This window comes from Callorhinchus milii, unplaced genomic scaffold (genome assembly GCF_018977255.1).
Source record: "Callorhinchus milii isolate IMCB2004 unplaced genomic scaffold, IMCB_Cmil_1.0 Scaffold5, whole genome shotgun sequence".
In the NCBI taxonomy this organism is placed as follows: Eukaryota; Metazoa; Chordata; class Chondrichthyes; order Chimaeriformes; family Callorhinchidae; genus Callorhinchus; species Callorhinchus milii.
Genome location: NW_024704746.1, coordinates 50434647 through 50450022, shown reverse-complemented (window position 1 = coordinate 50450022; position 15376 = coordinate 50434647). Strand labels below are relative to the sequence as shown.

The window sequence follows — 15376 nt, the reverse complement described above, 5'->3', positions numbered from 1 at the left end:
CTGATAGCCCGTCTCCCCACCCACCCAGGTGGGAGATGTGAAGCAGGCCAGTGCCTGCTGAGCCAAGGGTTGGTCGAGTAAAGCTGAATGAAGCTGAAAGCGGAAACCTAATGTGGCACTGCAGGGAGTGGATGCTCAAAATTTGTCGGAATCGCTGTTTGTAAATACAATACAAAATTACATTTGTATAGCGCCTTTCACGGCGAGAGGTTGTCCCAAGGCGCTCCTGGTAAATCTGGGAGGGAACTCGACAGTCTCAGTTTCTGATTGCATGATGCAGGCAGGGGGATGCCTAGGGGAGAGGTGGGGCGGTCAATCGGCAGTCCCAAACCGATTCCATCATGCACCATCCTCCCCCCCGCCCCCACCCCACCACCAACACCTACAGGAGATTTTCTCTTTGTCAGCCCTACACTATGATCACAGCAAAACCCCAAAGCCCAACTGGTAAGAAGCCCCCTCAAATTGGAGCCTGAGGAGGGGTGGGCAGTAGCTCTAGCTTGATTTTCCCAATTTTTAAATTTAATTTCTGATTAATTTAAAACAAAAACACCAATTTGTTTGAAAAAATTGTATGATGGTTGTTCTGATGTATGGCCTGATCCGGGCAACGATGGATTGGCACAGGGTGAGGTGCCTTGTCAAAGTAATAGTTTGATTAGCAGACAGAGGATGCCTGTAAAACTCAATGTCTTGCATTCTGAATTACATAAGAGTGATTTGCACACGGATCTGGGACTGAGAGCTTGTGCCCATGAAGTTGTGACTGGTGAAGCCAATTGGGAAACAATTTATTTGTGTGACTTACAGTTCACATTTGTAGGACGGTGATAAATTATTTTTATTTGCAGACTAAGAGAATTTTTTTATTTGAGAGTTTTTTTTAAATGTTTCACGCTTTCCCGTATCGGTTTGATAACAGCCTTTTTTGGAGAGGAGTGTGGGTGAGGGAAGCCACTACACTATCTCACAGAACAAATGTCCTTCCATGAAAGATTGAATGCTAATTGCGTCCATAAAACCAGCCTGAGTGATCATCAGACACTCTGATAATACTGAGAAGCCTACATGATAATCATAATAATAATGATATTCACTACATTTGATTCAACATCTAAAATGCTGAAATGTTTCAAAGTGCTTGATAATGATATAAAGTAAACGGTGTATTTTGTAGGCAACCGATTTGCAATGTCCCACAAAGAGCCAGGACAACAGTGTGAAAGGATCTTTAACTTCCACCTGAATTTGCACGGATGGAACTTCGAGTCAACGTCTCATCTGAGAAGATGGCATCTTCCACATTTCAATGCTCCCCACTCCCCTAATATTGCACTGGAGCTCCAGCTTGGACTGTGAGCTCTGTTTCTTTGGAGTCAGCCAGGTGTCAGCTGACACATGTGGAAACCCATCACCATGCTTAAGAGTATCCAAACCAAGCTGAGATTTCCATGCATCCCACCTATACATGGAAATTCCAGAGAAAGCTTGTTAGAGAGACGTATCCTGCTTACCTAATTCTGGAAAGTATTAGGCACAGGTTGGCAAGAGTCAAGTCTTGGGGACCCCAGAATGTACGTTGGGGTACTGGTGGAGTCCAACCATCTGTACCTCACTCTAAAAGCTGCCAAATCCCTCATCCACTCCTTCGTCACCTCTCGACTTGACTACTCAAATGCCTTCCTCACTGGTCTGGGTTTGATTCAACCCGCCTGGGTTTGATTCCCAGGCGGGTCGAAACTTTGGGCAAGTTTCCTTACTCCACATACTTCTGTTTACCTGCTGTAAGTGGGAACCCAGTTAATGGTCAATTGTTGGATTGCTTTTCCGGGGGTAATAAACCCTTCTCAAAAACAAAATAATAATAATTTGGTCACTTAATCCACGAATGGTTGTGGGACACTGCTGTGTGCAATGTTTCGCCCACAAAACATACAGTCAATTCACTTTACATTATATTCTGTGAAGCGCTTTGAGATGTCTGGAAGACATGATAATGTGCTATATCAAATGGAAGCATTACTATATTATTACCCCAGTCCTTGTCAAACTCCATTGGCTGCCTGCTACAGAGCAGATCAAGTTAAAGATTTTCACTCTTGTATTCAAATCCCTCCATGCCCTGGCATCCCCTATCTCTCCAATCTGCTCTCTCCCTACACTACTACCTGCTGACTCCGCTGGACTGGTTTCGGCCTCTTCCTTCTCCCTCGAACACTTCACCCCACCATCAGTAGCTATGCTTTCAACCACTACACCCCGAAGATATGGAACTCTTTCCCTCAATCCCTTCTCCTTGACCCTTCTTTCCCCTTTTTCAGGTCGCGCTTAAAGATCTTCCTCTTCGACCATCCCTCTGGCTCAGCATCGAATTCCGCCATTGTTAAGTGCTCCGAGATGCTTGTTGTTGTAAAACTGCATAGCTTGCCATTGCTGTTCGGTAAGCTTTTCAACTGTTTGCCAGCTAGGACTACCCTACCCTTTGGGGCTTTGGTTTGCAGGGTTAACAGGAGCTGAGTGGGATGACTCCCTATCCCCAGTGACTGGTCTGCCCTTCCTGATCCTGCCGATGAACCAGGCTGTTGCCGATGTGCCATCATCAGCATTTCCCTGGAATACTGGGACCCGCCTGGCTCAAGTACCAAACTACTGAGACTACCGTAGAGGGCTGGCTCGATTCCATTGCCAAGCATGTTCGGAGCCAGTTCAACTCCAAGGAGACCTCGCTCGCCTTCCCCCCCAAGGAGGATAGTGTGAGCTCTAAGTCCCTGAACTCACAACCTTCTAATGTTAAATAAATACATTTTTTTGTAAAACAGTGATGGAGACTACCAGTGGTGAGGCTGAAGAAAAGGATTGGGGTGTGCAAATTTTTTCCTCAATGTTCAGCCCGGTTGGAGACAAGTCTTATCCACCTGCTTCCTTCCACGGACACTTTCTGTGGCGACTATTCCCTTGACCTGATTCAGGAAAAGCAAGCTTTCCCTGGGAGTCCTGGCCAACAATTCTCCTTATTAAATTGGTCACGGATGTTCTGGGATTTTGCTGGTGCAAAATGGCTGTCAGTTGCTCAGCCATAACTTTGACAGTCGTTACTTGCATAGCGCTTTGAGGTTAATCTCTGCAAATTCTTTCTTTCCGGTGCCGTAACCATAACCCACGCAAAACCACAACCTGCTGCATATCTTCCGATACATATGGGTTCCCAGCATGACTGGCTCACACTGCGGCTCATTGCCAGGGCCTGTGGTGGTGCCCAGATTTGCAAGTGAAGCTGACACCAAATGCGTCAGGCTCTAGAGGTGTTGAAATGTACCCAACACGAATCGGGGTGGGGGTGAAGCATTCATAATAGAGCAAACTAGTGAATACTTTAAATGATGAAGAACAAAGTAAGTTACAATTCAATTTTAATGAACACTGGAACAGCTCCAGTAAACTTTGAAAATGTAACCTAGTGTGCTTAACCCACAACCTGATAAGTTTGGTACTCAGAATAAATAATAATAGTAATGCTTGCATATGATATAACACCTTATCACATCAACAGAAGGCAGTTTTTCCTGGAGTGCTGGCCAATATTCCCCCAAACAAAATTGGTCATTCACTTTATGTAGAACATTGCGTGCATAAAAATGGCTGGCAAGTTTGCATACAAATACACAATCCCCATACTTTACATTAAATCCTGTGAAGGTGCTACGGCAAATTGAATGATTAAGCTGAATCAGCGAGGAGGAAAAGAATGCATTCAGTGACGCAAAAGAGGTCATTGACCATACAGTGTAGTGACTGCGTATTTTGTAGGCGAACGTGGCAGCAAAATTGCACATAGCTATGTCGCAAAGACAGCCATGACATAAATGACCAATTTCATGGCTGTTTTGGGGACATTGATCTACGCAATTTTGCTGCTGGTTTGCCTACAAATGCACATTCACTCCATTTCACAGTAATTTTGTGAAGTGCTTTGAGACAGCCTTCCAAAGGGATAAGACACTATATCAAATACAAGGATTATTATTTTAAGCCCCATGTAGGAACTTTGCATTCACAGTCCAGGCTGGTGCTCAGGTACAGTGCTGGAGGGAGTGCTGCATTGTCAGAGGTGCCATTCTTCAGATGAGACGATAAACCAAGGTCTAGTCTGCCTGTTCAGGTGTACATTAAAAATGTCATGGCACTGCTCAAAAAGAGAAGGCAGTTTCTCCCGGAGTCCTGGTCAATATTCCCCCAAATAAAATTGGTCATTCACTTTATGTAGGATATTGCTGTGCATAAGAATGGCTGGCAAGTTGGCATACAAAATATACAATCACCACACTTTACATCAAATCCTGTGAAAGTGCTATGTCAAATGGAATGATTATTTTAAGCTGAATCAGTGAGGGGGAAGAGAATGCATTCAGTGACACAAAAGGGGTCATCTGTTCTTTGGACGAAGGATGTGCGAAACAGTCCTTATGAAACATTTCTAAAACGTGAATTTCATGAAAAAGACATAATTGGGAACAGCCTTCATATACACCTTCATTGGATATTACACACCAAAGAAAACAATTAAAACTAAATTGCACACTTTAGCAAAATTGCATTTTTTTTCCCATCCTGATGTATATAACAGGATTCAACTCTAGCTGATATCTTAAGCTGCAGGTGGCTGTCTGGGCACTGTGAGGGATTTCACACATGCAGTGCTTGCAGTTAATAGCTTATGAGATTTGTCAGCAAGGTTCATTTTATCAAATTGTATTAGGGATCTGTATGGGAGCGATATGGTATTTTATTGCAAAGCCTGATTGTGTGGCCTGCAAGTGGAGGCATCCAGGCCATCTCTCCTATATGTATGAGATTGGTTGGCATGCTGAGCTTTGGCAATCACGCATTTGGCACAGGCACGGACCATATGTATATGCATCTTTGCCTCCGTAGAACAACAGTGGGTGATGATGGAAAAATATTCCAGTCTCCTCCCCGCAGAAATTTTTCCCTTCATCATGACAGCCCACATTCTCAATCCCTTATCCAGTCACTTCGGAAACCATGCACAGCATGATGTACAACATTGCTTTAGTTTGTGTCAACATGCCCTCACCAAGTTACTGGGATGATTTGAACACATCACTCCCTCCCCCTCTCTCTCTCTCTCCATTACAAAATCTAGGTTTTCAGAGCTGGCACAACAGAGACTTTGTGCATCTGTTCCAAATTGCTCACAGGGGAGAATTCTGGCCACGTGCTTCCTCACAAGAGGTGACTTTGAGGGAGGTGATTGGTCACTGGAGATTCTCTGCCGTGTTAGCTTGCATAACGTCATTCAGTGTGTTTCCATTTCTGTAAATCGCCTCAATGGGCAAGCTTTCAGCTCTTTTGGCCCCTGCTCCCCCACAGTCTTCCATTTCACTTCCCTTTCTGCTCTCAAAAGCTCTTTGGAATCATCTCTTTGGCTGCACCTTCGGCCACCTGATGCCAACACCCCCAGATCCCCAAACTTGTTTGGGCTTCTACTCCATCTCTGTGAAGCACATTGAAACACAAAAGGCACGATATAAATACAGGTTGTTGTTGAAAGAGACAACCCGGGTTTGATTCCCAGATGTGGTGAAATCTTAGGCAATTTTTTCTGTCTCTATAGGCCTCTGTTTACCTAGCAGTAAGTCGGAAGCTAGTTGTTAGTCGACTGGTGGATCGTTTTCCTGCGGTAATAATCCCTCAAAAAAAGATTGGTCACTCAATCCATGAGTATCTGTAGGACACTGCCTTGCCAATTGGCTCACAAAATACATAGTCAATCCAGTTTACAATATATTCTGTGAAGTACTTTAAGACGTTTCAATGACGTGATAAGGCGCTATATCAAATGCAAGGATTATTATTATTACAACATAGAAGATTAAAAAATAATAATCTTTGAATTTGTTATAGCACCTCATCACATCATTGAGACATCTCAAAGGGCTTCACAGGATTTACTGCAAAGTGGGTTTACTGTATTTTTGGGAGAAGCATGAAGCTCACAGCAATATAGCCATAGAGTAAGTGACCAATTGTTTTTTTTTGGCCAGGACACTGGGAGAATCTCCCTTCTCTTTTCGAATAGTGCTATGAACAGGCAGACGGGTCCTCAGTTTAATGTCTCATCCGAAGGACGGCATCTTCAACACATTGTCGGAGCATCAGCTTAGACTTTGTGATTCCAAGTCCCGACGTGGGGCTTGAAATCACAACCTTCTGACCTCCGAGGCAAGAATGCTACCACTGCCCCAGCCTAACATTAATCCACCGCAACTGGAATTCAAGCTGAAGTAGATGTTCTCTTCAGGCTCTTTGTGGTCTAATCGGTACCTTATCAGTGCTGTGTTACTGCTGTGCTAGTGCTGGGTCAATGCTGTGTTTGTGCTGCATCAGTCTGTGTTCGTGTTGTGTCAGTGCTGTGTTACTGCTGTGCTAGTACTGTGTCAGAGCTGTGTCAATGCTGTGCTATGTCAGTGTTTTTGACTCTGTTGGTGGGCTGAACCTTCACAAATACACGTAGTGGCCATCTGCTTGCAGATCTTATTCCTCAGTCAACACATCCCCGATGACTGACTCAACATCAAGTTGAGTCCGTCTGATTTGGCAGGGATCTGCCGGGTTGACGGGTGAATTATGTTTGTAAAAAATACCTATAAATCAATGAGGGGGAAAACAATAGTGTAACACAACATCAAGTGAACACGCATTCCTCCTTCCTACATTGTATAAATCATTGACAAGGCTACAGTTGGAGTTTTGCGTGCAGTTCTGGATGCGTCAAAGGCATTGATATGTTGGGTGAATTTTGAGAGGAAAAGTGGCTTCAAGATTTAGGTTTCTGCAAATGTGCAAACATTATTTTGTGTGATTTATGCCCACTGCAAGTATTCAAGTAGTATGAAGTCAATATGAAGCTATGAAAAAATGCAATTTCTTGTAATGACAAAATTCTTACAATAAAAATAGTAATCCTTGCATTTTGATTTCACCTTTCTTCAGAGTACTTCAGAGGATTTAAAGTGGCTGTCTATTTTATAAGCAATTTATGCACAAACAGCCATGGAACGAGGGACCAATTTTATTCAGGGGATTTGTAGGCCAGGACGCTGGGAGAAATTGGGGCTTGAACCCACATCTTGTGACTCAGGTGACTAATATAGGTTACCACCTGACTTAATCAAGTATTTGAATGCGTTTCAAAGCCGATGAGGTGTTTAAACAAGTTAATTAGATGACCTTTGAAAGTGAACAATTGTGGGACCCTATCCTCGAAGTTGGCATTGATTCTCTGAGCTAAGAAGCATGGATGATTCTGGGGAACAGATCTTATAAAAAACCAACTCTCAGAGCTGATCAGTTTTCACAGTCCAAATCTTTGAGATTTTCTTTTTTAAAAAGCTCTAGAAGGATGATCAATAGTAACAATCTTTACACTTTATTTGGCGTTCTGTAGCTTAGTAATTCGAGCGCTCACCTCACAAGCAACAGGCCCTGAGTTCAATTCCCGGCTAGGGCGAAATGTTGGGCAAATTTCATTACTCCCCATGCAGTTTACCTCTCAGTAAGTAGGAACCAGGGTGTTTAGTCGATTGGTGGATCGCTTTTCTGGGAGTAATAATTCTAAATTGGTCACTTAATCCACGACTGTTTGTGGGACACTGGTGTTCAATTGGCTGCCGGGTTTCACCCACAAAATATACAATCAATTCACTTTGCAGTATATTATGTGAAGCGCTTTGAGACGTCTTGATGTGATAAGGCGCTATATCAAATGCATTATTATTTTTATTTGATATAGTGCCTTTCACGTCGGGAGGATGTCTCAAAGAACTTCACAGGATACACTGTGAAATGTAGTGACTGTGTATTTTGTAGGCAAAGCTGCAGGGAAGTGATTGAAATTGTGCTGTTCCTCAATTTGGATACAGATATTCACACTGGTTGGTGAGACATGAGTACGAACAGATTGAAGCAATATTAGAAGAATATTTTTCCATAAATCAGATATCTCGAAAAAGCATTTGATGCAATGTCAACTCACTGAATGTGGTTGAGAATTGGGTCGAGATAGTGAGGAGATGTATACAATCCAATGTTGTGTGCACGATGATGGTTCCTCAGTTGAAAAGTAAAATGTGTGCTTTAAGGCTGGTGTTCAGGTGTTTGGCTCATAATCCTGGCTCAGTTGAAAGCTCTTTCATCTCTTAAATGAGGCCATTGTGGGTTCAATCTCCATGTTGGGGACTTGGAACCACATTGTCTTGGATGACACTCCAAAATAGTTCTGGGGTGCACAACGTTGGCAGGGATGTCGTCCTTTTGGAGAGATGTTAAAACTGAACTCTAATTTGCCCGATCAGGTGGATATTAAAATCCCCATGGCAAAATTCGAAAAGAGAAAGAGTTTCTTCAGTGTCTTGGCCAACAATCCCCCAGGTAAGAATTGGGTACTTCAAAGGAATTTGTGGGACAATGCTGTGTTCAGATTAGCTGCTGCACTTGCCTACAAATTATCAATCATTAGACTTTACAGTAAATTCACTTTGAAGCTCTTTGAGACATCCTCCCGACGTAAAAGGTGCAACATCAAATGCAAGGCTTATGATTATTTTATTGAGCCCCAGAGCTGTAGTGCCCCAACAATTAGCATTGAACCTACAACCTTCTACCTGTGTGCGAAGACTTCTTAACTCACTGGGTACTGCCTGCAGACACACTAGTGGTTTGGGTCTCAGGGTACCAGCCAATGGAAGATTTGGAGGGGAATTCATGAATGGGGAAATGAAGACGGGGAAGTGGGAGACAGGGAGGAGGGAAAAGGAGATTCTGCTTTGGCACAGGTGGGTTTATTGGGATCTGTTTTGTGAGATGTGAGAGTGAACATCTGTTTTGACAGGTAGGAAACTCTGCAATTGGTTCTCGTTGTGATGCATCTGATGGTGAGGATATTGGCTGTGGCTCCAATGTAATCAACACAGTCATTGTAATCATTGTGATTGGCTCAGATGTATCTCAATTACTGTCACAACAAATCTCCTTATTTAGCCGCACATATTGAGAGGTTGCAAATGGGAACTGAAGCACAGACAGAGAGAGTGTGTCAGGAGCACAGAAGGATTCAGTATGCTCAATCCATGGAACTTTTCTGCAACTTCATCCTTTGTTATAGTGCGAGTCATTATTGCAGTGCATCACAGGAGAGCAGGACACAGCATAGAAACAGACCCCTCAGCCCAACTAACCCACCGTACTACAAATCCTGGCATTACAAAATGTCTGGAACTGGATGGCAGTCACCCCAGACATCCCTTCCCAATGCACAGTACTAACCCCTCCCTCCACAGCCAACCTGTCCCCCCCCACAGCCAACCTGCCCTTCGACAGCCAACCCGTCCCCCCACAGCCAACCCCTCCCTCCACAGCCAACCCCTACCCACACAGCAAGCGAGAGGACCTGGGTTTTGATTACCAGGCTGGGCAAAACATTGGCAAAACTTTACTCCACATGCCTCTGTTTATCTATCAATAAGTAGAAACCCGGTGGTTAATTGATTGGCAGATCATTTTCCAGGGTTAAAAAATAAAATAATTTGGACACTCAATCCATGACTTTGTGGGACATTGTTGTGCACAATTGGCTGCCATGATTCGCTCACAAAATATATAGTAAATCAACTTTACAGTGTATTCTATGAATCACTTTGAGACGTCTCGAAGTCGTGATAAGGCGCCATATCAAATGCAAGGATTATTATAAGCACTCCCCCCACAGACAATCCCTCCCCCCTCAGACAGCAGACACTCAAACAACCTCTCAGCACAGACTCCGTCGCTGGTAGTCAAATAATAATAATACTAACAATCCTTGTATTTGATATAGCGCCTTATCACATTGTTGAGACATTTCAAAGTGCTCACAGGACATACTGAAAAGTCAATTGACTTTTTTTTAGTGAAACACGGCAGAGTTGGCTCACAGCAATAATAATAATCCTTGCATTTGATATAGCGCTTTTCACGTCTTCTAAACATCTCAAAGCGCTTCACAGAATATACTGTAAAGTGAATTGACTGTATATTTGTGGGCAAAATGCGGCAGCCAATTGCACACAGCAATGTCCCACAAACAGTCGTGGATTCCCCTTATCCCCGGTAAAACGATCCGCTAATCAACTAACAACCGGGTTCCTTCTTACTGCAAGGTAAACTGCGTGTGGAGTAAGGAAACATTTTGCCCTGCACAGGAATTGAACCTAGGTCCTGTTACTTGTGAGGTGAGCACTCTAACCACTGAGTTACAGGACTCCACAATGTCCCACAAACAGCCATGAAGTGAGTGATGAATTTAATTTGGAAAATTGTTGGCCAGGACACCAGGAGAGAGAAACTCCCTCTTTAACTTGGGACCTTGGTTTAATATCTCATCTGAAGACAGATATCCCTCAGCTCAGACACCATCACTGATTCCCCTCAGCACAATGTTCCTGCTGATGTTAAATTGACTCATTAGAAGAGTTTAGGGGTTGGCAGCATTTATGAAGCAAATTAGTTCACCTCTTTCCTGTGCTATGTCTGCCTGCATGTTGTTGACAGTCTAGACACAGTTATTAACTGTTCAAAAAGAGACAAAGAAAATCACAGAAAATGTTAAGCCAGCAGCATACTTTGAAAATAGCAGGTAAATACAGGGCTGTAACACACAGTGAAAATAGTGGTGACAGTGGGTTTATAAGGTATATTTAAACAGGAGCCGTTGTGTGGGCGATTTTCAGAAATGTTGCTACTTTTTATGCTTATTTACTGGCATTCAACATGAAATAGTCTGGATATGTGTGTCAGCCTGGCTCCATTGACAGCACTCTCTGAGTCAGAAGATTGTAATTCAAGCCCCACGTCGGGACTTTGAACACTTAGTCCAGGCTGACACTCCAGTACAGTGCTGAGGGGCCTGCTGCATCGTTGGAGTTGCTGTCCTTTGCATGAGACATTCAACTGAGGTCCCATCTGCTTGTCCAGATGGACGTTAAAGTTTCCTTGGTATGATTCTAAAGGAGAAGGGATGATCATTATTAATAATCCTTGCATTTGATATAGCGCCTTATCGCTTCTTCAAGAGGACTCAAAGCGCTTCACAGAATATACTGTAAAGTGAATTGACTATATTTTGTGGCGAAATTCACCACATGGTGTAAGTCGTGTGGAGAGTTTTACACTTCCTCCTGACATGGAAGGTACATTATAAAATGTAAGAATTATTTTTATTATTACAATATATGCTGCGAGTCCCTGAGAACTTTGTCCATGACCTGGACAAAACGTTTTGCTTTGAAAATTCCAACAGCTGAGCCAAATATCAGGAAGCGCAAAGACAGTCTATCAATCTATAAATGTTTTCTCTCTCTGTCTCGCAAGACTATGTTCAAAGATCATCTCGTACACCACTGCAGGCAATTGGCACCAAACACACACCTCAGACAATGCAGGAAATGATTGAGTCCATGTATAAAGCTGGTAAACGGGCTGGGGAAGAGAGGAGGGGAGGGAGGGTGAGCGAGAGAGCCTGAGCTTTTTTTTTTGCAGTGGCCCCTTGTCAACTGGTTGCTCGTACTGAGAGGTGGGGAGCAACAACAGCAACAACTTGCATTTATACAGCACCCTTTACACGGGGTGGCATCCCAGAGCGCTTGACAGTGGCGGAGTCTGACAGTGAGCCAGGAGGAGAAGGGGGGGGGAGGTGACCATAAGCACAAACAAAAAGGAAGGTATTTAGGTGGGATTTGAAAGTGGGGAAGGAGGTGGCAAGGCAGAGAGAGTTCCAGAGTTTCGGGGTCTAATGGCTAAAGGCACGACCACCAATGGTGGAGCAGACAAACAGAATGTCAGTGCCAGCCGAGCGGAGTCAGTGGGTGGTGGAGTGAGGGGTGGTAAGCAGATCAGATAGGCAGGGAGGTCTGAGGGCATGAAGGGATTTGAAAACGAGTGAGAAGATCTTGAAATTGATCCGTTCGGGAATTGGGATCCAGTGGAGCCTGGCAAGAACTGGTGTGATGTGGGTATGGAGTTTTGTGAGGGTGAGAATCTGGGCGACGGAGTTTTGAATTAAATGAATTTTGTGTATGGTGTAGCTGAGGAGACCAGAAAGGAGAGCATTGGTGTAGTCCAGGCGGGAAGTGACGAAGGCGAGGACAAAAGTTTCAGCTGTGTAGATTGTGAAGTATGGATAGAGTTGGGCAATGTGATGGAGGTGGAAAAAAGCGATCCTGGTTAGGGAATGCATGTGGGTTAGAAAGGAAAGCTGTGGATCAAACATGATACCTAAGTTAATTCGAGCAGCGAATGAACAATGAGCCTTCAAGCAATCAAACCGTTGTGGGCATGAAAATAAGCCAAAGAATCTCTTGTCGAGGTGGCTCATATTAAATTTATGCAAATATTATTAGCGTTGCAAAATCCCAAGGGGCTAGAACAGTTGCAACTGAACTGATTCGATATGCGTATCTAACATAGTGCTTGGACATCAAAGGGGGACAGCAAATACCAATTGATTCTGAAAAGCTCCATCACATCAGATTTCAGTTTGCTTCTGCACCAAGTCACTACCCTTCAAAGTGATTGACCCCCGCAAAGCGCTCCTTTGAGAATCTTGCGATGCAATAAAGCCCTGGCTGCATCAAAAGACATGCCCAATTTTCATCCAAGCAATTCAGAAATGTGTCAGTGACTTGAGGGAATCATTTTAAAGCAACAAAGGGGGAAGACAAGGAGTAATTTCTTTACACAGAGAGTTGTGGGTTATGAAATGTCCTGCGGCAGCAGTGGTCAACGTAGGATCCATATTCACTTTCAAGAGGGAACTTTAAAAGGAATAAGTTTCAGTTGTGGTAGAGGGAACAGACAGGTAACTGAATGGGTTGCTCCAGCACAGACACGTTGAGCCAATTGGTCTTTTGTGCTGTGAAGTTTTCTTTTTCTATCAATAACACTTTCAAGTAAAAAGGGTGATCAAAAATACAATATGCTCTGCAATGAAACATTTGTTTAAACCAGAGATTGCCAACAAAGCAAAAAGCAAGCATGTGTTTGGGCATTGAGAATATTAAATAATTGCAACAATGCATGAGAACCTTGAATGCATGGTTATGCATATCATAACTGTGGTTAATTCCAGGAAATCATTTATAAAATAAATTAGATAAAAGAAACACAATAGGATTCAGAGTTTTTAATGTGATCAGGTCACTACATATCTTACAGGAAGTTGGTTGGGTAGCAAGATTGGTTACTCTTACCTGAATCTGTTCCTACGAGTCAGTAACAATAACATGCATTTGAATAGCGCCCTTCACGATAGGGTAGTGTCTCAGAGCGCTTTATAAGGATGGAGTTGGATGCGGAGCAAAGGAGAGGAGGTAAATGGTGTGTTTGAAGATGTTAGAAATGATGTGTTTGAAGTTGTTTATGAAGTCCTGTAGCTCAGTGGCTAGAGCACTCGGCTTGCCAAGCGAGACACCTGACTTCCAGGCAGGGCGAAACCTTGGACAAGTTTCCTTACTCCACACGCCTAATAATAATCCCTCCAAAACAAAAAAACAATAAATTGGTTATTTTCAATCCACGACTGTTTGTGGGGACACTGCTATGCGCAATTGGCTGCCGCATTTTGCCCACAAATATATGGTCAATTCACTTTACAGCATATTCTGTGAACCGCTTTGAGATGTCTAGAAGACGTGAAAAGCGCTATATCAAATGCAAGGATTATTATTATTACTATGTAGGATTTAGGGTGGACTTTAAAGATCGAAAGAGAGGGGTGAAACGGAGTGGTGGAGGGAGGGAGTTGCAGGGGTTAGGGGCATAGGAACTGAAGGCTTGTGATCATTTTTAGATTGTCACATGAATAATGTAGAGCCATGATGTCCAGATCATTAAATGTTTGGTGTACATGACTTTGTGCATTAACTGCACGTTGCATGGTGGCACCTCACCGGTAATTTGTCATGTGTCATGACTGTTTTTGTAGGCATTTGCCAATTGCACCATGGAAGTCCCACAAACAGCCATGAGGTGAATGATCAATGAGTTTGCCATCTTCTGCTGACAATATAATTTTCCCCAGAAACCCCAGCAGCATTTGAGAAAGCAAAATGATTCAGGCAGGGTTAGTCAATTGTAAGCTTATATTACAGTTCAGATAACCACTAGAAACTTGTTCATGCAGTTAATGATGCATCTTAACCTTCATTGAAATCACAGCCTTACCATTCGTTAGTCTCAATCCTCTACAAAGATGGGTTCCAGCAATATATAATAAATTGTAACTAATAATAGGAACTTGGAAGAGCACCTGTACCATTGAGAATATGTGAAAGGATTTCACAAAGTTTCTGTGTTGGTGAATGCAGCAGCCAATTTGGACACAACAATGTCTCACCAACAGCCATGAAGTGAGTGACCAATTTTATTTGGGGGATAATTGGCCAGGACACCTGGAGGAACTCTCTTCTCTTTTTGAATCGTGCCATGGGATCTTTAACAACCACCTGAAGAGGCAGATGGGACCTTGGTTTAACTTCTCATCTGAAGGATGGCACTTCCGACAATGTAACACCCCCCAGCACATCTTATACAATGTGAATTCAAGTCTTGACAACCTGCTGACCTAGAGGCAAGAGTGCTATCGGCTGAGCCAGGTTTAATAAGGTGTCAGCTTGGCTTCATTGCTAACACAGATGTGTTCAATTGGTGGAAGTCGGCCAAAGCTAAAGGGAGTGCTGCGTTGTCGGAGATGCCATCTTTCAGATCAAACGTTAAACCAAGTTCATCTTGAATATGGGTTTCTCATAGTATTTTCATCTTGATTAAAATATCTAGTGAATTGTTGCGCATCATTTCTGCAACAATGTTGAGCACCTGATGATCAGGCTGAAGTGTCGGTATGAAACTGTACATGACAGAGACAAAGCCTTCCTTTTAATAATTTGCAGCTGTCTTTGAGGCAGACGGATGTGCGTTCCATGTCAAAAAACAATAGAGCTCTCCATAGTACTGAAAATATGTGCATTTCAAGGATGCTGAGATTTATTTTCCTCCCATAGAAGTGCTTACATCTTGTTGACTGAATAAGACATTTTATCCATGTCGGTTTATCAGCATTACAACAGCTGAGGCAGGAGACTGTGGATCTTGGGATTAACAAGGCAATGAAGGAACTTAAAATCAATGCACTCATTGAGGGCCAAAGGGGATTTGAGGTTACAAAAAAATATATTCTCGTCATTTGTAGGAGGGAGTTTGCAAACATAGAGAGAAGCAGCTTTGAGATGAAACTCGCCAAGGTGTATGGACAAAATGATTCTTA

General features: G+C 43.2%; 1 protein-coding gene across 1 annotated transcript in view; it reads left to right on the top strand.

The window, feature by feature from the left end:
- tmem178b (transmembrane protein 178B) overlaps positions 1 to 15376 on the top strand; it is a 169149-nt gene that overhangs the window by 1364 nt on the left and 152409 nt on the right. The window lies entirely within an intron of this gene.